Raw genomic sequence first — 22798 nt, 5'->3', positions numbered from 1 at the left:
GAATCAGCTTCCACATATCATATAAAGACCAAATTTTGATCACAAAATGCGCTATACAGCTAAATCCCATCACAGAAGCTTAGTTGGCTAATTCTTGTGCACATTTGGTCCTGCTTTGGAAAACCAACACCTTATTTCCTCACTCTTCTTCTCTTTTTGGATCCAACCCATGCCACCTACTTCTCTTCTGCCTCTTTATTATTTTCTCCATTCATACCATTCCTTCATTATCTTCAATATTCTTCTTATTTTCTGCATTCATACCATTCCTTCATTATAATTACTTTCCACATGTAGATCACTTAACACAATCTTTTCTCATTCTTCTTCTTTATGTTAATTTAATTTTCATAAAATACTTTCAAGACACGTTTAATATGCTAATTACACATTCATAATTTGTTATTGGAAGATCTTCATATTATTACACATCACGATTTTCATATTATCCATGACATCGTATTCATGTTTTCTTGGGATTAAGTGCAAAATTGGGAATCTCGATGAACAAGATAAATAATATATAAAAAGAATTCATAAATTTATTTTGAATTACAAGTAGTATGAATTTTTTTTATATAAATGACTTTCATGTATTTACTTGAAAATCCACATATTGAATATTTCACTCAACATGAATTATATTATGTTAACATGTTGAGGTATTTTTATTGTATTTATTATAACATACTAGTTTTTATGTTATTACAGACTTGTATTAAGTAACTAAAATATTAACGGGGTGTGTACTTCAGTTTTTTCTCCTATTTGTATTTTTTCATTATAGATTTTATGGAAGATAAGAAACAGATTAAAAGCAATGGGATTGTTTTATAATTAAAAAGTAAAAACAGAAAATAAAAAATTGAAATAAGTGCTCCAAATATTATCATTTTGGGCCTTGAAGGATTGATTTTATTTTTTATTTTAAAAATTTGAATAAACTAAATAATATAGTTATTACAGTTATATTTAGATTATTTATATTTTATTGGTTCATTTATTTAGTGAGTTCAATCACAAGTCTCTATTTTATATATTTTTCTCAGTTTTATATTTTTCTTTAAATTAACATGGTACTCTAACAAAATTTATGATCGTGAATCTAACCCATAACTTGTGAAACTTGTAATATTTGAGTTAAATTCTCTACAAGTGTTTTAAATATAAAAAGGTATTTTATTATTAAGTTTAAAAGCTTATAAATATAAAAGTTAACTATTGAAATTTTATTTCAAAAAATTTAATATTTCTCTAAGATATTTTTTTGTTTTTTTTCTTTAGATTTATTAAATAGTTGTTGATCTTTTCATATATTCGAGTCAACCTTAGAAATTTTGATCTTGTATTATCAAAAGTTATTTTTGAGTAAATTTCTCTTTATCTCATTATCTAAAGTTGGTTTTAAGAGAAAGTTTGCAGGATAAGTTTTTCCATGTGAGATTTCTAAGACAAATGTGAATCTTTGTTAGTCCAAGAATGTCTTGGTATGTTTAGATTGTTGATCAAAATATTTGATATACAATAGTCTTCATGGGAGAGTATTAAAATTTAAAGCTTAAGCTTTAATTAAGTAAACTTGAAAAGATAATGAAAGTTAATTTAATTGTGATTACACATTATGATAGAAAATCTGAATTGTCTAAACTTAATTTGGTCATAATAATATATTTTGTATATGAATATTATTTTTTATGGGAATTGGAATTGTATATTTTGAAAATTTAAAAATATGTCAATGTGGTGGTTTTTATAAATTAACTATGATTTATGCTACTAATGTTATTGAAAAGTATTGATTTATGTTGTGAATTGTTTCTGAATAGAATAATTGTGGAAGATGTTTATATAATTGATTGGATTGAGTTTCAAACTAATTTGGAAATTGATTTAAGTTTTTTGAGATATGCATTGATTGAATATATAATAATTTTAGTGTAGATAAGTTTTGTTTTGTCATATTAGATTGTAATGATTTAATAGAAATTTATTCTTTAGAAGTTTGTTTTAGTATGTGGAAATATACGTAAGTTGTTTTGTTTAGAAAATTGAGTTTTGTTAATATTCAATAATCAAGCTATAAATAAAGAAATATTTGTTCAAAGCGAACTAAGCAAAATTTTGACAATAAATTAGATCAAATCTCGATTTAGTTTTCGCTTAAACCAGATTTTGTCGCTTAAGTAATACTTAGATTGTACTATTGATCTATTTTTCACTTAAAGTGAGATTTTAGTTGTTTAAGCGAAATTGAGATTGGCAGTTTGAGTTAATGTTTAGAAAGATAGTTAAAATCTACATTATGGTTAGAATCATGGAGAGTTTACAAGATTGGAAATTATGACATCGTAACACAGATCATAAACTTTACTTTTTTCAAAAAGTTGTATCTCCTTCATGAAGCACATTAATAAAAATATTTTCCTTCTCTAAAGGTGGGATGGTAAGAACATTATCATCTTTCCCACCACCTTGGGCTTGACCTTCAAACAAGTGCTCGTCATCTCCATTTGGTTTCCTCAATTTGTAAGTATAGTGCCATTGACTTGGGTCTATGATTGCGATTTTTTAATTTCATAAGAAAGAGGAGAAGAGATGCACATTACATGAACCATCACTACAAGAAATTATTTATTTACATATTGATTATTACATACAGATACGAATCTGTATGTAAATTGAGCGTTACATACGGATATTTACATACGGATTTAATACACATTACATACAGATTTTTCCGTATGTAAACCAAAAGTAATTACATACGGACATAATTTGTATGTAATTTTGATGCCATGAAGCGAGAATAATTACATACGAATCATATCCGTATATACAACATTACATTTTTAATTAAAAAAACGGAAATTGTTACATACGAATTCTATCCATATATAATGTATTACATATTTAATTAAAAAAACGAAAATAGTTACATACAGATTTAATTCGTATATAAGGTATTATATATTTAATTAAAAAACTGAAATATTTATATACAGATTATATCTGTATATATACGGATTTAAAAAAAATGAAAATAGTTACATATGAATTTTATCCTATATTGATATATTTAATGCATTAAAAAATTTAAGTTTTTGTCTTACCTATGTTAAAATTTGTGTATAAATTTCTAAGTTCTTCTCCCAACGTCTCCTCTCAAAATATCCTTCAAAACCCTAACCATCTCCATCTAGAATATAAAAGTAATTTGTTATCTTCTTCTACTTCTTATTGTTTCCCCTTTACTTTTCCAATTTCAACCTACCCCATCTACCATGTTATTCAATTAGGGTTAGGACGCAAGGCATTTTTTTTGTTTTCACTTTGTTGATTACAACAAAGGCCAACATGGTTGTGCTTTCTCTCTCAACTTCTAACCTCTCCACCATTTTTCACCGTATGTAATGGTTACATACGACAGTTTTACATATGGATTTTTTTCGTATGTAACTTTGTTTACATATGGATTTATTGTCTTACATACGGATTTTGGTTGTATGTAATACTAACTTTTCTTGTAGTGCATTGTCATTTCTAATTTTTTATTTATTTTATATTTAATTGGATTCTAATGAAAAGATGCATGTAACCCGTGAACATTACTGAAGAGATGCATGTGTGTTACAAGTTTCTTAATTGAGTTTTATTTTAATTAAAATTTATTCAACCAAGAAGGTCAACAACCGGTGCAACAAAAAACACATGAAACAAGACTACTACTAGGACTAATGTTATGTGGTTGCTTCATAATCGATGGAATATTTGTCTTGATTACTATCGGAAAATCAGATTTAGGGTTAGTCATATTTTTTTTGTGAAGAAAATGCGTATGCTGATAAGTTGACTAATTTAAGATTTATTCATAGAGAATCATTTCATTGGTATAATATGTTTCCATCTAGTCTGTTCATAGAATTCTTTATGAATAGGTATAATCTACCTATGTATCGTTTTTGTTAACATATGGGTTTTGTTCTAGTCCCCCCATATTTTTCTTTTTGTATTTTTTTTCTTTTTTCTTTTTTTTAATAATAATTTTGTCATATGATGGCAAATGATTGTTGCTACTTGAGGTGTCAGCCTAGATGAGATATCAAGTTGTATAGTAATGTCTAACATAAAAGCTTTTATATATAAAAAAAACATGAAACAAGAAGGTGAATTTTTAATTTCCTTACTTTTTAGTTGGGTTTGGGTTTTGTTTTAATCAGGATTTTGCTCGATGATATGGTAATTTCACTGTGCCACTATCACACGTAGGATCAAACAATTCTACAGGCTCTTAGGATCGAACAATTTTATGATGTAAATCACAATTTTAACTACATTGTTCTTTGTTCAATTTTTCTTTTGTTACAAAATTTTTGCTCAAGTGAACATATTTTAGACAACCGTCGCTTACCCCCGTGTCTACTATATAGACTATGGTTATTAGGTCATAATCATGGTCTAAACACTTTTTATTTTTCACTCAGGCCTTTTCGTCTTCGAACTTTTTTCTCCACTGCTCCCATTGTTGTCATCTCTGCAACCTCTCCTTGGTACCATTGCTTTCATTCCTTGCAATGTGTCTTTCTTGTTATTTTTTATGTTACTTTTCATACTTTTTGTGCTTTTTTTATGGGTTTTTCTCCATTTTCAGTGTTAAATGATGGTTCCCAAGTTTGAAATTGTTGCTCGTATTCTCCTTATTGTCATTGCTATGTGTCACCACTAAAGCTCTTAAGCTCCTCCATAATCTATGTTCCTTTACCATAACCTCGGTCCACCATCTTGAGTTCCCATAGCCTGAAGTTGTTCTCTCTCAAAAATTTCTCGACATCAAACTTGGTGGTCATTTCTTTATCTTCTTGACTTTCTTTTCTTGTCCCTATAGACGATACCAGTTGTTGGGTTATCAACAATAACAAAGCATGAAAAATAAGAACAAGATTGAAGATAATATTTTAGGGTTACCTACGCAATGTGACTGTTTTGTGCATAATCGTCACCTATAGTAGTCTAATAGACTACAATTGTATGACTGTCGTCTATAATTCAAGACTATTGACAATGTGTGCATACACTACGACTCTAAAATTATAGCATAAGACCTTTAAAACGTTGTCTAAAAACATTTTTACAGTAATAAAAAATTATGTATTACATGAAAACATATAATATTTCATGAGAAAAATAATCTAAAAGGGAAAAGAAAAAACTTATTTTTTTTTACCTTTTTTTAGATGTATATATTTATAATTTTCTACGAAAAAATGTTTAAAGTGTGATGTAACTATATTATATATAGTATATATGTTTATTTATCTTGTAATGATTAATAACAATGTAATTATTAATAGAATCTCACATAACTCACGTAAATTAAGATTTTTCTTCCACACTCAAAATCAACTTTGAGTACTTTTTTGGTAGATTGAAGAACAGTCAAATTGACATAATATATCACTTAGTGATAATGCTTTAAAAACTTAACAATAACTTTTCAACATATACAAACAACCAAACACATCAGACTCGTAATTTATTTTATTTTATTTGATTGAATCTTCAAATTATTCAAACAAAAGAAAATAATTCTAAAAACGAATATGTTTTTATTTGAGTGAAAGTTTCAAATTTATTAAGTTAGGTTAAAGTTGGAGATATTCCACACTATAATAACACGAAGACAAAAGAAAAGTAATAATCGGGAAATAACTTACAACATTTAATTTAATAAATATGTTTTTTTCTCAACATATGTATTAAAAACTCATTATTGAAGTGCATATTTTGAGGAGATCCTGCTCCATCTATTTCATGTATAATATCAAAGATTTTCCGCAGTCTTTTGCCACATATTATTTTTATATTATCTTTTGCATGGATATTTTGCACACTTAGCTGGATATACAACATATTGCAATCATCATTCAGAGAACTTCATTCTTTTCTTTTGGGCAAGTTCCATCTATGAAAAGGAACACACTCATACCCTCAATTATTAAATTCAATACAACAAGTCAAAACCTCTATAGATCTTTCTTCTGGTCATCAAAATCACTCCACCTCTCAAACTTTTTTCCAATTTGTTCTCTTCTTTTAATACTGCTACAATTGATTAACATGATAAAGACAATGTCTCCATGTGTAAGTTTTTTCATTAGTCTTTCAAATTTCATTGCCCTACAATTAGCTCAAAAGGTGACTATTTTTAATTTTGTTACCCCATGGGATACGCGTAATTTGATTTTTTTAACAGGAAAACCAATAGCAAAATAGTCTTTTAACAATAAAAGGTTTTATATTCATCCATTTAGTTTCCGAGTTTTAGAAAAAATCATTAATTTAGTTTATTAATCATGTAAATTTGATACTGATTTCTTATCATAAAAAAACAAACGACTTTAGTTTTTATTCTACTTATATAAAGAGACATTTTGGATAACTTGAATTTGAGATTATATTGAATTTGAGATGATTTAATGGCAAAGTGAGAAGAAAATGATATTATTTGGATCAAGGTAAATAAAGTTAAAAGTATAAGAAAAATTTATGAAAATTTGTGAGTGTCGTGATAAATGTGATTGAAATTTTATTTTTTTAATTGATAAAAATGTACGATTACAAATGTGTCCCTGTATTTAAAAATGATTGAAAGATTAATGTGATTGATTTAGGGTTACGGTTAGGATTCGGGTTAGGGTCTAGGTATAGAGTTATGTGTACACTTATGGTCAACGTTAGGATTTGGAGTAGGGTTATGATTAAATTTAGGGCTAAGATTATGATTAGGGTTTGTAGTATATAAGATTAGAATTAAGGTTAGGATTACATTCATGAATAGTTTTTTATTTCTAAATTAGTTTATATGACTGTTAAATAGTTTCTAAATTAGTAACTAATTAGCTACCAATATTTTAATTACTAATTATTTAGATTCTAATTTTGGTAGCAAAAACCTTGATAGTTAATTAGATATCAATTTAGAAACTATTTAACCATAATAGAAACTAATTTAGGAAACAAATTTTTTTTTAGTCTCTAAAGTGGTCTCTAATTTAGTCACTATAAGAACTAATTATTTTTTGTCTCTAAAATTGGTTTCTATTCAATGATTTTCTTGTAGTGCAAGATTAGAATTAGGGTTATGATTACATTCATGATTAAGGTTAAAATTAGGATTAGAACTAAATTTAAGGTTAAGGTTAATTGAAATTTAAATTTAAATATTTTTATTTTATTATTATTATTATATAAATTTATTTTATATTATAATAATTATATTTATTTTTATTATATTATATTATAATTATATTTTTATTATTGTTATTAATTTTTATTAAGAATTATTAAATATATTTATTATATAAATTTATTTGATATTTAATATTTTTTATTATATTATATAATTAATTATATATATATATATAATCAATTATATTTTATATATAATAATAAGTAAGCTAAATATTTTTAAATATAAAATGTTAAATAATCGATTATGTGAAATGGATAATAGATTATCCATTAAAAATAAGTTCATCCACTAAAAATAAATTCATAATTGATTATGTGGTGAATATAATCGATTATGTCACATACTATGATGTCGCTAATAGTCAGTTTTTTATGTTCTATAATCATTTATGGTATATGAATTTTTCATTTTTCATCCATTACTTCTTATTTTCATGCATCAATCATTCTTCATTTTATGTAAGGGCTAATCACGTAAAATCTTACGTGACACACTCTTTTTCTCGTTCTTTCTTCTCACTTAAAGGAGGAACGATTTTACTATGTTACTTTCTTTTCGTGCTTTCTTTTCTTCGCACATCACCATATCCAAACACATAACACATCCACAAATCCATCTTGATGAATAGTATCTACCTAGATGAAAACAGAGCGTTAGAGAACAAATATTTAAAATATTTAAGATTTTTTATTAAAAATATATAAAATAGGAATAAATTAAATAAAGAAATCATAATCTTAAATAATAATAAAATCACCTATTTTAAGAAAATATATTCTATAAGATGTCTTTATTATCAACTGGAAAACAAAAATTCACTTTAATTAGATGTTAAACTTATGACACTTAATGTACGTAACTAACCAATCTAAAGTTGAATAATTTGATATTATGTTTTTAATTATGCATATTCAATTTCATTCTATTTACATATATTAATTGTTTTGTTATCTAGATAATGATGAAAATTTACTTATATTTTAAATATTTATTATCCATAATGAAGTAGTAGTAGAATGAAGTATCAATAATATTTTTTTTTGTTGACATGGAATTTAATATTCCTAATATATTTTATAAACAACTTTCAATTCAAAAGAGATGTTAATTTGTATTGAATAAAATGTTAATGAGTGGTGTGAGTATGAACGTTTGTCATACTATTGATTATATATCCCTATAAAATGTTGAAGATTATATTTTATTCAATAGGAATAAACTAAATATATAACACAAAACTTTCATCCACACATATGAATGATTTAAATAATGATGCATTATTTTATGTGTATTAATTGAATAAGGTGTGTAAAAATTAAAGTTAAAATTCAAATTAAAAGACTAAATTCATTCAAATTCAAATAATATTAATAGAAAAGTATAAAAAAATAAATAATATGATACGTATAAAAGAAAACCAATATCATCTTCAAAAATCAACATATTTTTTAAATTATATTATCGTTTTGTGAGGTAGGCGTGTCGTAACATCAAAATTAAAATATTCGACATAGACATGTTCTTATAAATAATTAAGCATGATTAAGAAATTATATTATGTTTAAACATATTCTAAATCTGTAATTAGAATTTATTTGGGCATTTCGTAAAATTTTGTATAAGTATAAATTCATAAAAAGTAATATAAATAGGGAGGTACTCTCAAGTAAAAATAATTGAGTGACTCTTTATAATTGATTACATTTGAACATTAATGTTATATTGACTTGAGCGTCAGATTGGTTTCACGTATCCCACGTTGAGATCAAGACTTACAATCAAGACCAAACCGGACTGATATTAAGATATAAACTAAAATCAAGACATGGAGCATCATGAAGATCAAGATCAACCAAGTAGTGGGAGTTGAAGTTAGTGGTTATATAAGGTCATTTCGGTCTTTAAGAACATTTTGACACTAATCGTGGGGCTTCAGAAAACAGCACAAGGAACCCTATGAAACATGGTGACCACACGAAACACGGCGAGTGATAGACGCTAGGACGAGGAACCCTGTGATAACCATGTTAATCAAATGGAAATGATGATGGAGTTGAGAAAAGAAATACTAACACTCATGAGAAAAAGAGCATAAACTTTTAACCTCCGATATGAAAATGCAAGAATGAGGCAGAAACTGGAAAGGAGAGGGCTCATACCTCTGCAAGCCGACAACGAACACAAATATCCAGCTAGCTCCAATGTACCAATTATCCTAAAAGCTCAAGAGGCCGACATTTTCCATAATGATCAATCCCGACCACTGATCTCTACGTACATTTTCGGTGTCTCCTCTTGCTGACCCCCCATGATAGAAGGTAGAATGGAAACTGCATTCTCCTACCAAATTGGAATAGTCCAACCTTAGACAGTTATGATGGTATCATGGACCCTAATGAGCACATCAACGTGTATGTCATGTAGATTAGTCTATATACCTCAAATGTTGTACAAAAAATTATCGACTTCCTTAAAAGGAACTACATTAATTCGGTTCACTCACCTTCCCCCAAATTCAATCTTGATACCTTGGTAATGAAGTTCAGAACACATTTAACCACCAGCTGACCCTATGATCTTTCCTCCATAGCCCTCGTCAACCTTAGACAAGAAAAAATTGAATCCTTTTGAGCATTTATGGAGCAATTCAGAAGAGTTGCACTTAATATTCAAAACCCTAGCCCAAAAGTGGTTATGCATCATATAGATACCGCACCTAAACCTTGACCATTTTCGGACAACCTATGCCAAAAACCTGCACTAAAATTTGATGAACTCAAGTAGAGAGCCCCTAATTTCATGCAATTTGAAGAGCTTAAGGAATTTTGAAGCTAGGTAAGAACCAAAGAGACCTTAGGCCAAAAGTCTAAGGATAGGGATCGCTCTCGTCACACGATCTAATTGCAAAAACTAAAGGAGACAACACGAACCCCACATTTCACAAGTACATTCCCTTGAACACGGATCATGCTTGAATACTTGAAGAGGCCTTGAATTTTGAACTTATTCCAATGCTATAGAAAATCCCTACTCCACCACATGTTGACAAAAGGCAATATTGCCGATATCACCGAAATTACGACCACAATACCTAAAAGTGTTTAGGCTTAAAAGATTGGGGAATTAGTACAAGCTGGCTATCTACGTCATTTTTTCCAAAGAGAAGATAATGAAGAAACTCACAAGATACTCCAAGTTGACTCAGTGAAGGGAAGATAAAAGAGATAGGAGATAATTGTTAGCCTGTCGAAGCGAGGACACTTCAAGGGGACGAGATACCCCCTTACGTGGGGTAATTAGCACACTATCAGACGAATTCCTTGAACATGAAGTCTCTAACTCGACCTAGAAGAGACACCTAAGAGAAATCTAGATAGTCAACGTCGTGTGTAGATGAAAAAGACGTAAGGAAAATCATGGAAATTAATAAATGAGACCCTCGCTCACCATGTGAGAAAGAAGCAGAAAGCCATGTTAGCCCACATAAAAATACAAAATTAGCCTTGCATTATTTATACATGACAAGTGTGATTTTTCATTGTTGAGGGTGTTGGAAGTGGTTTCATGGTGTTCAGTTTGCATTCTTGGTTGACTTTAGTAGTTGTCGAGGTGGTTAATGAAGGAGGAATGAAAATGGTTAGGGATTTTTTTTAATGATAATTGATTATGGAGTAAGAGATAATCGGTTATAGATTTTTTTTAGTGGAAATCGATTATGAAAGGATAATTTATTATGAGATTTGTTTTGTAGGTTAATCTTTGATGAATAATCAATTATGTGTGTTGATTTTTGTTGCATGTTTGGTTTGCATGATTTTTGCCTAGTTTGTTGTCATGTTGCATGTGGTAGCTTCAAGGTTTGTTTTGCTAATGTTGGCTTCATGGTAGTATAAGATCGTGGCTGTCATTCTTCTTATTTTTCATCACATTAAACTTCTTCATATAAATATATTTCATACTTTATATTTATAATTAAAATTAATATTAAAAAATACAGTAACAATATGGTTGATATGTTTTTGGATAAAAATAATAACAATTAAAATAAATTTATAAAATAATAATAATAATATTTTTTAAAATAATAATAATAAAATTAATTTTATAAATTAATAATAATAATTAAAATAAATTTATAAAATAATAATAAATCATTAATAATAATTATAGTGGTAAAAATAAGGAAATTATAAATAATAATAAAATTGAAAATAAGGGTAATAATTAAAACAAATTTGTGAATAATAATAGTAATTTAGTTTTAAATTTATTTACGAATGTTTTTATATATTTTTAGATGTATTGATAATGCTAGATAATATGTAATTTTTTTTAGTTGAGTTCATGAATCGTACAAGAAAATTATTTTAACAAGATGTAATTCAACTCTTTTTTATTATATTGTATTGTACGGTTCTATGTTTAACATTAAAGTAGGTGTTGGATTTTTAAATCAATTTCGATTTATTTTATTATTTTATGAAATTTATAATTTCACATAACTATTTTATAATTATTTCTATTTTCAATTTCATTTCATTTCTTTTTATCAAAATTCATTTTCAATAACTTTGTATGTATCCACAATATCAAATAATTCATATTTCTTTTAACTGAGTTCACGGATCGTAGCAACAATAATGTTTTAAACACAAGTGAGTTCTATGTACATCATATTTTGTTTTAAATTATTTTTAACAACAAGGGAAAATTGTAATCTTGCAATTTGCATGTTTAGACAATGTTACATAATTCATATTTTTTTCGAACTCAATTCTCGAACAGTACAAAAACAATGTCTTACTAACAACTAAAATGCATAAATAAATAAACCATATGTCTTTTCAATTATTTTTTAAAACAAGTGCAAATTTATAATCTTAATTTCTTAGAAATAAAAAAATTAAAATTTCAATCACACCGATCACAATCCAAATTTTCATAAAATATGCCTTCTTTTTCCTTTACTTTCCACTTTATTTACCTTAATCCAAACAATCTCATTTTTTCTTTACGTTCCCCTCAAGTCAATCATTTTCCTCTCCCTCAAATCCACTCCTCAAGCCAAATAAAGTATAAAAGATAGTGGGTCAAACATAGTACTAGAAGGACCGTATGATATCAAAATAGAGTCGTTCTTGCGATTTAGGTTCAAAGCATCAAACAAAGCAGAGTATGAGGCACTCATAGTAGTATTTTTATTAGCAAAAGACTTTGGAAGAACAATGATTCAAATGTCGAAGTGATTCTCAACTCACAATCAGACACATCAATAAGCAAATCCAAGATAAAGATATGTTCTTACTTGAATACTATCACTAAGTGATCGGTCTAATGTCAAAATTCGAAGAAGTCAAAATTGGACACATTTGTAGAGAAGAAAATCTAGAGTCAATATCCTATCCAAACTGGAATTTAGTAAGAATAAAAATCAAGAAGATACAATCACACAACAAACAATTCTGACACCAACTGTCACCTAAGACGAATGCATGAATTTGACCACTAATGAACCAGATTGGATGTAGCCTATCATAAATTATTTGAAAACTATAGAAATAAGGAAGGAAAACTTGAACAAAGTTTTGGCTAAGCATGCATCACAATTTGTTATCATTTAGCAAGATTTATACAAAAGAGGATGCTCAACGTCATTACAGAGACGTGTTAATTAAGAAAGAACAAATAAAATATGTGATTAATGAACTACACATAGGATATGTGGGATGTCTTACAGATAAAGAATCATGGTTTCACGAATACTTAAGGCAGGGTATTACTGGTCGACTCTAAAAAATGATTGCGTCTAATATGTCAAAACAAAAAACCAAAAGTTGCCAAGAAAATAACCAAATAACACACCTACCTATGGTCGAGCTACAAAACATAAATTCTAGTGGTAATTCACACTACGGGATATGGAAATAATCAAACCCTTTCCACTTGCACTAGGACAAAAAAATTATGTTAATTATAGTCAATTTATTTACAAAGTGGATCAAAGTTGAATAGTTGGTCAAAATCATAGTCAAACAAGTGCAAAAGTGTGTGTGAAAAAGCATAATATGTTGGTTTTGAATTGCACAAACCATCATCACCAACAATGACCGATAGTTCACCGATCGGAAAATCACCAACATCTTTAGAGACCTTGACATCAAGGATGTCATGATCTTAGTCAAGCACCCTAAATAAACAGTCATGTCAAAGTTGTGAACAAAATAATCATTTCCCAACTCAAGAAGTAATCGGGAGATACAAAGGGAAAAATGGGCAGAAAAACTTGTAGAATTATTTTGGCCATATCGTTGCACTCCACACACCACTACCAGGGAGTCCCCACACAACCTCACCTCTGGAACCGACACAATGTTACCAATTAAAGTAAGGGAACATATGCTTCGTTGATATCTAACAAACCTGCAGATCAACAATGAATGTCTAATGACTGAATTTGATTTCTTAAATGAGCTACGAGATAGAGCAAAGATACGAGAATAAACATGCAAGCAAAGGTTAGCTCAACGCTACATTACCAAGGTAAAAGTGGGATTATTCTGACAAGGAAACTTGGTATAGAGAATGAGGAATGAAGTAAGAAGAAACTCAGCAAATGACAAGGTTCGCATCAAACTAGGAAGGTCCATTTCAGATTAAAGAAGACTTAGAAAATGGAGCATACTGACTTGAGCAACTCAACGACAACACCATACCAAGAACTTGCAATGCAAGTCATTTGAAGTTTTACTACAGTTAGAATCTTGTAATTAAGGTGTACTCTTTCTTACCACCAACATTTTTTCCCTAATGAGGGTTTTGGTTGTGAATGTTTTAACGAGGCATTGAACATTAATAAAGATGATCTTTGAACATTTTCTTGTCTATCTCAAACATACCTAGCTATTAGTGTTACTCAATGAAGGAAGCTTTCATAAACGTGAATCCCTACTGATAATCTTGTGAAAACCGAAAGGACTTCTCCGTCAAGGAAGCTTTCACAAACATGAATCCCTCCCAAGAAGTGTACTCAGTTTCTTTGTAACTAAAATGACTATGATAAAACACGACACCCTAATAGGTAAGGCTATAATAAAACTTAATGAAAAATATAAATAAGTCAATTAGTCTCACACAAAAGAAAAGATAAAATGAGAGAAAAACTTAAGAAGAAATGAATATGTCAAAATCAAAAGGTTATCTTCCATTAATAATAAAGCACTAACGACTCGATTACAAAAAAAAATGTAACAAAACATAAAAAAAAAACATGATAAGCAAGCCAATACTAATGTAAGATAACTATGTCGTCCCCGTCACCCTCAACATTAGGAGTAGTTACTCTACGAGTGTTGTCATCTTCATTTATAATCTCTTCAACAAGAATAAATTTCCCATTAAAGAAATCCTTGCCAACATCAAGTTTTCAATTGTCCAAAGGGATCTTATAGAAATAAACAGTTTGATGGAGGTCCTTGTTAAACCCGAGCTCATGCTGATCCAACATGACGTTCTGAGCCTCTTGAAGGTTTTTCTCCAACTTCTCTCGATGCTCCTGCTCGGCATGATGAGATAATGTCTTGTTGGTCAAGCTCTTATGTTGACCCTCGATCTCATAAACTTGCTCCTTCAACTCAATCGATGAGTCTTTTTCCTTACCCTTTATATCTCCACAACCATTCACCGACCTTCAGTTGTTCAATATGGTTCTCTAGCTATTTTTTCTTATTGGAAAAATATGAATTGGCATCAAGAGACGCTTGTAGAGAGGTGGCAGATTCAACCAATATAGACTTCAGCCCCTTAAGTTTCATGGAACCTATCTTGATTAGCTCGTTTCCCAAGCATTTGCCAACAAAGAGAGCACAATAGCATAGCTCATCAAAAACATCATTCAACTCTTTAGTAGAACCAAAGTATACATCCATTTTTCTGAGCCACTAATGCCTATAGTGACCTTGTTCGACAATGAAAACCACGACCCAGGAAATCTTAGCTCAAGGAGCTAGCATCGGCCTCTAAAGTTGAATGACCTTATAAAAGACAACTTTTTAGAGTGTCATTTGGAAGATTTGGACCTATTCTTGTCTTTTTATGCTTCCTCAGCTCTTATTAAAGGCGAAGATTGACTAGAGGAACAATTTGTAGAAGAGTAAAACCTATGCTTCACTCTTGCCTTTCTCAACCGTTTCAACTTGTTACTTTATGTGCAAATCCTTGTCGTAATTTTAACTGCCCATAGGATTCATTGACGACATTATATCTACACCAAGAAAACAAACTCAACCGAGTTAAAAAAAAAACTTCAAATACAAGTATCAAACATACTGTCAACATCATGAGTGCAATGAGGGGACAAGTATGCACCAAGGAGTTTTCGAGTAACAATTTAATGAGAGAGTTGATCCAAAACAGCCAAGGTCTCCATATCTTCACTAGTCAACACGACCTTGGCCCTACACAATATGGTGCGACGTCCTTAGTCCAATACAAAGGGAACCTAGGGATGTGATCGTTAGAAAAATAAGGTTGAACCTAATTATTCTTTCTAGAGTATAATTTATTTTCTTGCTTAAAGTGTAGTATGAAATTTACTTGTAATTTTTCTTTAAGTTAATTAGGGTTAGGGTTAGGCATCTAAAACCAACCTAAGGTATAATTAGAGCTTAATTGTAGCCCACATTTACCCTAGGTTGGTCATTAGACCTAATTAGGTCACATGGAGCACACTTGATCATGCTTGCCTTGTGACTCTAATTTGGCACCTAATTTTAAACCATTTAGCATTTGAATTTCCCTCTCCTTTTTGTAACCATTGGTCGTCTTTCTGCACCTATATAAGGAGTAGCTTGATTCATGTTTTATAAGATTAATTTTATGAGTGTTGTGTTGTCAAATTGCAATCCTAAGCATTCTCTTGTCTAAACCTCTCTAGGATGGACATCTTTGGTCTTCTTCTTCACCTCTCCAAGTTATATGGCTGAACCAATCACTCTCCCTACTCTTCATGCACCTACAAGAAATCCATAGCTCCATTGGAGCCATCCTTGATCCACTGCTACCATTACACTACAAAAAACATGTATATGGTGGCGGCTATAATATGGCGGTTATTAAAAACCGCCACAATTTACTGTATAATACGACATTTTCGTAAGCGCCATAATCTTCATTCGAAATGTGACATTTAGAACCGCCACAATTTACCTTCAAAATAAAATTTCTTCCGCTTTTCGTTCCCTCCATAACCTTAATCTTTTCCAAAGTTTTCATTTTTCCCTATTCGATACTCTTGAAAATGTACCTCTTTCCCTCAACCTCTAAACCTTCACTCTCACCCTGATCCTCTTTCAGTCTTCACATTCTTCTAAACCTTCTCAACCCCATTTCGTAAACCCTTTCACCCTCACCGTAATCCTTCCCTTCTCAATCCCATTTCGTAAACCCTTTCCTCTCACCTTCACCGCAATCGTAAACCCTTCCTCTCACCCTCACCACAAACGTTCTGCAGTTGTATTTCGTAAACCCTCACTCACCGCCCCATTTCGTTATCTCAAATTTCAGACATTAACTGAGAGATAACATTGCATCGTTGCAGTGGCGCGCCCAATGGCTCTAGGAATCTCCAATATTCTGCACTGCCCCAAATTGAGTTTCTCTCATAACAATCTCCGTCCCAAAATTTCAACCTCTCTCAGGTCATCCATTTTCTCTCTCTATCCATTTGCAAGAATTGAAGAACGAATTTAGTTTTCGTTCGAATTAATTTGTTTTTCGCATACCACACGTTTCTTATGTTATCTTCGTGGACCTCATTTCTAGGGTTAATAAAATGTAATTCAGTGTCGATTTTCAAGTTTGCCCAGACAACAACATGGAGTGATAGAAAGATTATCTGTGTTGCTGCATCTGCGACAGGGAGCTTTAATTCCGATGGTGACTTTAATCCTTATGAGGTAAAGAGTAAAATCTACTCTGTAATTAGTTCACACTTTGAAATTTGAAGTTGTTCGAATTGTATCTTAGTTTCTGTGATGTAGGTGTTAGGTGTAAGCCCTATTGAGAAATTTGACATGGTCAAGGCAGCTAATCGAGAAAAGGGCGTAACTTTTGGATCATTTAAGGTAATGTAGGGGAATCTATTTTGCTGTGTAGTTATTGTTTAAGTTCCATTTGAGGTTGAAGTTATTTTTGTTAATTTAGTTTTGGATGTGTTTGATGCTTTCAATATTCACTGGACTTCTCTTGCAGGCATATACTTTTATTTTGAACATAAAGTATATTAAGATAAAGTTGTCCACTATCCTCGTGAATGATATGATGTGTGCCTGACATTTTTTTTGCTTTTAAAACATTGGAACATTCTTTATGTGAGTTGTCTTGCTAAAATACATTTTATTCCCTATTTGCTTAATGCAGTTAAGAGATGAATGATCACATGGTTATTGATTTAAAACTTCTTCTCGGTTACACGAGTATTATCTTTTAATACATATGATGTGAAGGGATGGGTTTCTATTGAAGTATGAAATAGTTGTGAACTAGGATAAGGATAGCTAGTTCAATGCCCATGTTTCTTAAATAGCATATGAATTTAGATTGGGTTATAAAATAAAATTTACGAAGCACAGGTGCAATATTAGGAACCTTTCCCCTTGAATAGTTGAAGGTATCAACTAATATTTCGTAAATTCATTATGGTCGATTGCAATTCAAGTATTAGTTTATCCTTTACAATATAAAATTTCCATGAAGTTAGGTTTTTCATTATCTATATAATTAACATTCATTTTGATCCTCTAAAGATATATGTGAGCTTAGATTGGTTCTCCAAAGATTGTTGCTTTGATGATAATTAATGGTATTGGTTTTCCTTCAAAATATAATTTGATGATAAAATGTGAAATTTTAAAACCAATTTAGCTTTCTTCCTAACTATAGTGTTTAGCTAAAATTTTGTCAAAAGAGATTTTGAGCAGACTTTCCATGCCTCAAACAACCATTTGTTACTTTTGCAACTTGACATGTTCAACTGTGGCATCCAAGTGCTGATCTAGAAAAATCTATTCTCAAATAATGTAATCTACCCCTACTTTCACTTTCTGTTTCTAATATAAATGACTTTTGCAAGATTTGGGTCTAAACTGAAAATTTGTAAAGTGAGGGCAACTGGACCAGCACTTATTTTATTTCTGTGAAGAATAGAGGGTTTCTTGATTACTATTTCGGTGTTTCATTTTTTTAAAACTTTTTGCTGCTATCTATTATGAAACATTAAGATTTTTTCTTTATTATCAGGAATGAGGCACTTCGAGTTGCTTTTATTCTTGCTGATGAAAGTACTTCAGATCTGACACAAACAATTCGAAAGTGTTCTATTCAAAGCTTGTCAAAGCAGATATAAATGGAAAAGATCAAGTGGAGAAAAACTATCCATGCTAGTCTGGGATACCATATTCTTGCTTTGTCCATCTATACTAGTTTTATTTTATATATTTTAATTTTTACTATTTTATCTTGTTTTTCTTTTCTCTGACATGTTCTTTATTTTCACCTTGTAAATAGGAAATATATTCTATTAAACTTCATGGAGATCCAAAGCTTGGAGAAGGAAAACCCGAAAACCAAAACCATGCCATAATTTTCACTCGTGGTGAAGCTGTTCAAACTATTGACATGAATCAGGTGAAGACAGGTCTCATGATAATATTTTTTCTTGTCCTCGTTGCCATCTTTTATACATTGTGGTATAAGGACAAATAAAAAGGAATTAAGGCAAAAAAGCTCTTTTTAGTTCTATGCTTTGTCATGTTGGAAATATATTTTAGTTATATCAAAAATGAAAACTATTGCTATATCAGTTTTGGGTGGACTATCATTGTTTTGGCAAAGAAGCTCTTTTTAGTTCTATGCTTTGTGAGTTTTACTCACTTGTAAATAAGAATTTTCAGCTGCTCTCGTAGCTCTTCAATTCGGTGGAATAAAATTTTCTAGAATTTGAGGAGTTTATGATAGATTGCCGCAGGTTAGTTGTTTGTGAAATTATCTGAAATGTAAATTGTGAATAATTATTTCTAATTAGCTTATCTAAAGTTACTTTATGAGAGTAGAATATTTATAATGGATAATGATATATACTACAACAGTTTTTTAATATGTCTTTTTAGAATAAAGGTGTTAATCTATATATCTTACAAGATTATGTGCAACATATATCAATTGTATATATCATTCTCATAACCTCTTTCTACTTTCTTTTTAGCTCCATAATTTAAGTGTGTATATATATATATATATATATATATATATATATATATTTTTTATTTTTTTTATTTTTTTTATTTTTTTTATTTCTTGTGGTATCATTGTACACATGTTTTACTACTATAATTGTGAAGGTGGACAATGTTTCAAAAATATGTTTTATTATTATTTTTGTTAGACTGATTTTAGCATTTTTTTTTTACCTTTTTCTATTCGAAATTGTTTCATAGAGCATCTTGAAAGTTTTGAATCACATTTCAGGTAATAAATTTATAATTATAATATTTGTTTCACTTTTACTTTTGGGTGGACTATCATTGTTTTCCTTGTATTAACAGTGCTACATTTCTAGCAATTATGGTGCATAACTTTTTCATATTTGATATAGTCTATCCATTTGTATAATTCCTTGCACATTTGCCTATTTAATTCCTTCCGCATCTGCCTATATAATTCCTTGCATATTTGTTTTCATTATAGTATAATTTTCATTTATTTTTTAAAAACTAAAAATTATCTTTAAACATATTTTATTTATTTCAGGCACCTTGGAAGTGATGTTCCATCACCAAACCAAAATATTATAGGATCAAGTGGAGACAACAAGACAAATTAGGATGTGACTTGTAATATGTTCAAATATGAATATTGATATTTTGACAATTTAATGTTATCATTTTGATTTACTTGTAGTTTTGATTCCTTTGAAATTATCAACTTTGTTCTCTTAATGAATGAATGAGGTCATTTTTTTTTATAAATATGTTTCTATCATTCAATTATTAATATTTATTAAGTTTAATTATATTATAAAATTAATTTGTGTTATGATTTAATTATATTATGAAATTAAATTGTGATAAGAAATTTATTTATAATATAAAGTTTAATTATATTATGAAAAAATCAATTATAAGAACATAATTGAATAAATTATTAAAAATAAAATTAAATATTTAATATTATATTATACTGTATTAAGTGGCGTTTAAAACTGTCGTTATTTACATTGAAATTGGTTTACCCAGTTTTAAAATTACGACATTTATAACTGACGCTAATTACACGCTTAAAACCGTCACTTTATACAATGCATAATATGGCGTCTGCTACAACGGTCATCAATTGACCGCCACATTAAACTTTGTGGCGGCAAGAATTATGGCGGTACACGGTACCGCCACAGACGTATAATGCGGCGGTTAAAAACGCCAGTTTTTGCAAAAATAACCGTCGCATTATACACGTTTTTTTGTAGTGTTAGCTTCCGCAAAGTTCATTAAAAAATCTAGTAAAATATGCAATCGGATGAAAGGCACCTATCAGAACCTATTTCTCAATCAAGATTTTGAAAAAATCCCCTTAAAAGATTTGTATGATGAAGTAATAAGAGCCAAAAGAAAAGTTATCGATTGACCAATTGACGATAACCACCCTACATGGTCACCCGATCTTCTACTATAATAATGGAAGAAAGCTTGGTGCATCGCCCTCACACACAACATAGAACACAAAATTCGTAAGACTTGTAGGGATGTCCAACTGTTGGGATGCAATTGCATCAGAATTAACACTTGAAAAACTTCCATGGTGAAATCATCTAAAGGGAATCAGACATGAAAACATAAATAAAAGAAGAAGAAAAATTTATGGTTAAATCTTCGATCATGACAAACATTGTTTATTAATGAACATCGACAAAGTGCGATGATGCCATTGGGTATTTGAAGCTTCAGAATATCGACAAACAAACGTAAGAACGAAGACTACCTATTTTACAAAAAATATTATTGAACCCGACAATCAACCCACTCATAATCATACGTTATAGGGGGGTCATTATAGGTCAGACCCTCAATGTCCTTTATCATCACCAACCTCCCCAACACCAGGAAACTCCCAAATAACCACGACAAAATCACTAGAACTACCCAACTCTTCACCAATAAGACTAATAAACGTCGCATCACCCAAAAATGCTCTTTTCGATGAACTCTTTGACTCACTCGACAACCTCGAAGATGAATAAGTGTAAAAAAAATGAAGACATTATTTTCCTCAATGGAAATGCTCAAAAAACTGTGTCGGATTGTTATTATTGCGGACAAATATATACAAATGATAGCAACCCAAAGGTCCCACAAGGTTCACTATTTTTAAAAGCGATAAAGCACAAAGCAAATGAAACATCACATCCATCCCAACCGTCAAATTGTGTCATCCCCAAAGACTATAACATATAGACCTTTCATACTCCTAGCATGAGCACTCCCCAATGTACCATGATACCTTCTAGACTCTTCAAGCGTTTCACTCTCCTCGAGCCTAAAGGGAAAGTATACCACTCAAGAAAAATAGTGTTTTGACAAAGAAAAATTATTTCTGTTTTAAAGGCTTTTCAGGTAAACTCACTTGAGACCGAGGATCAGTGTACTATATAAGACTGAAAACATCTTAGTCAATCAAGAGTAACTGAAATAATCTTCAGCCAACCACATACTTCTCGGTTTAATAAATCCTACTACCCTTAAGTAGGTGGATGTGCCCTGCATTCCCAAAACACTTGACTGAAACATGACCTCCTAAATAATTAATCATAATTAAGTAGATATATTATGTCTAAACACGCCCTAAAACCACAATCAAGACCCACTTGGGCCTTACGCAGAGTTTCGTACAAGTATAGGACCATAAAAGTTAGTATAAATATGAAGATATTCCCAGGTAAAAACACTTTTAAGTGATTCCTTATAATTCATTACTTTTGAATATCAAGAACGTTGAGACCGAGACCAAACCGAACCGAAACTTAGATATAGACTAAAACCAAGACTGTAAGTACCGAGAAAAATAGTCTTAGAGTAGAAGTAGTGCAATTAAAATGGCATCTGAATATTTTATTATTAAATTTAAAAAAGCATATAAATAGAAATTCAGTTATTCAGATTTCATTTTAAAAGAACCATCATCTCTCTAAAAACTCATTTTTCCTTTCCTCTGCCTTCTTTCTAAGATTCTGATCTCCTCGCTCATCAGTTTGACAATCGAAATCCGTCGTTAGACTTCTGGAAGCAAATACTACAAGATTGCTCGATCAGAATCGTAAATAGAGTAAGTTCCCTTTTACTCTTCTCCTAGAATCAAATTTTGAACTTGTTAAGTTTGTCTTTTTTTTGGACTTTGCATGTGACCCTTTTAGCTGCAGGGATAATCTCTATTAGCTCAGGGTCCTAGTGATAAATTAGATTTTTTTATCAAGACTTAGTGGTTCAGGTTAAGTTACCTTTA

The 22798-nt window shown here is 30.1% G+C and overlaps 2 long non-coding RNA genes across 2 annotated transcripts; both read left to right on the top strand.

The window, feature by feature from the left end:
- The first annotated feature begins 16510 nt into the window (after positions 1–16510).
- Positions 16511–18063, top strand: LOC137835302 (uncharacterized). Its single transcript, XR_011085065.1, has 3 exons — positions 16511–16944; positions 17069–17202; positions 17287–18063. It is a non-coding gene; the product is annotated as an uncharacterized lncRNA (long non-coding RNA).
- Positions 18064–18242: 179 nt separating this feature from the next.
- Positions 18243–20202, top strand: LOC137835303 (uncharacterized). Its single transcript, XR_011085066.1, has 2 exons — positions 18243–18931; positions 20054–20202. It is a non-coding gene; the product is annotated as an uncharacterized lncRNA (long non-coding RNA).
- Positions 20203–22798: the final 2596 nt, after the last annotated feature.

This window comes from Phaseolus vulgaris, chromosome 5 (assembly GCF_000499845.2).
Source record: "Phaseolus vulgaris cultivar G19833 chromosome 5, P. vulgaris v2.0, whole genome shotgun sequence".
In the NCBI taxonomy this organism is placed as follows: Eukaryota; Viridiplantae; Streptophyta; class Magnoliopsida; order Fabales; family Fabaceae; genus Phaseolus; species Phaseolus vulgaris.
This window is presented reverse-complemented; position numbering and strand designations above follow the sequence as displayed.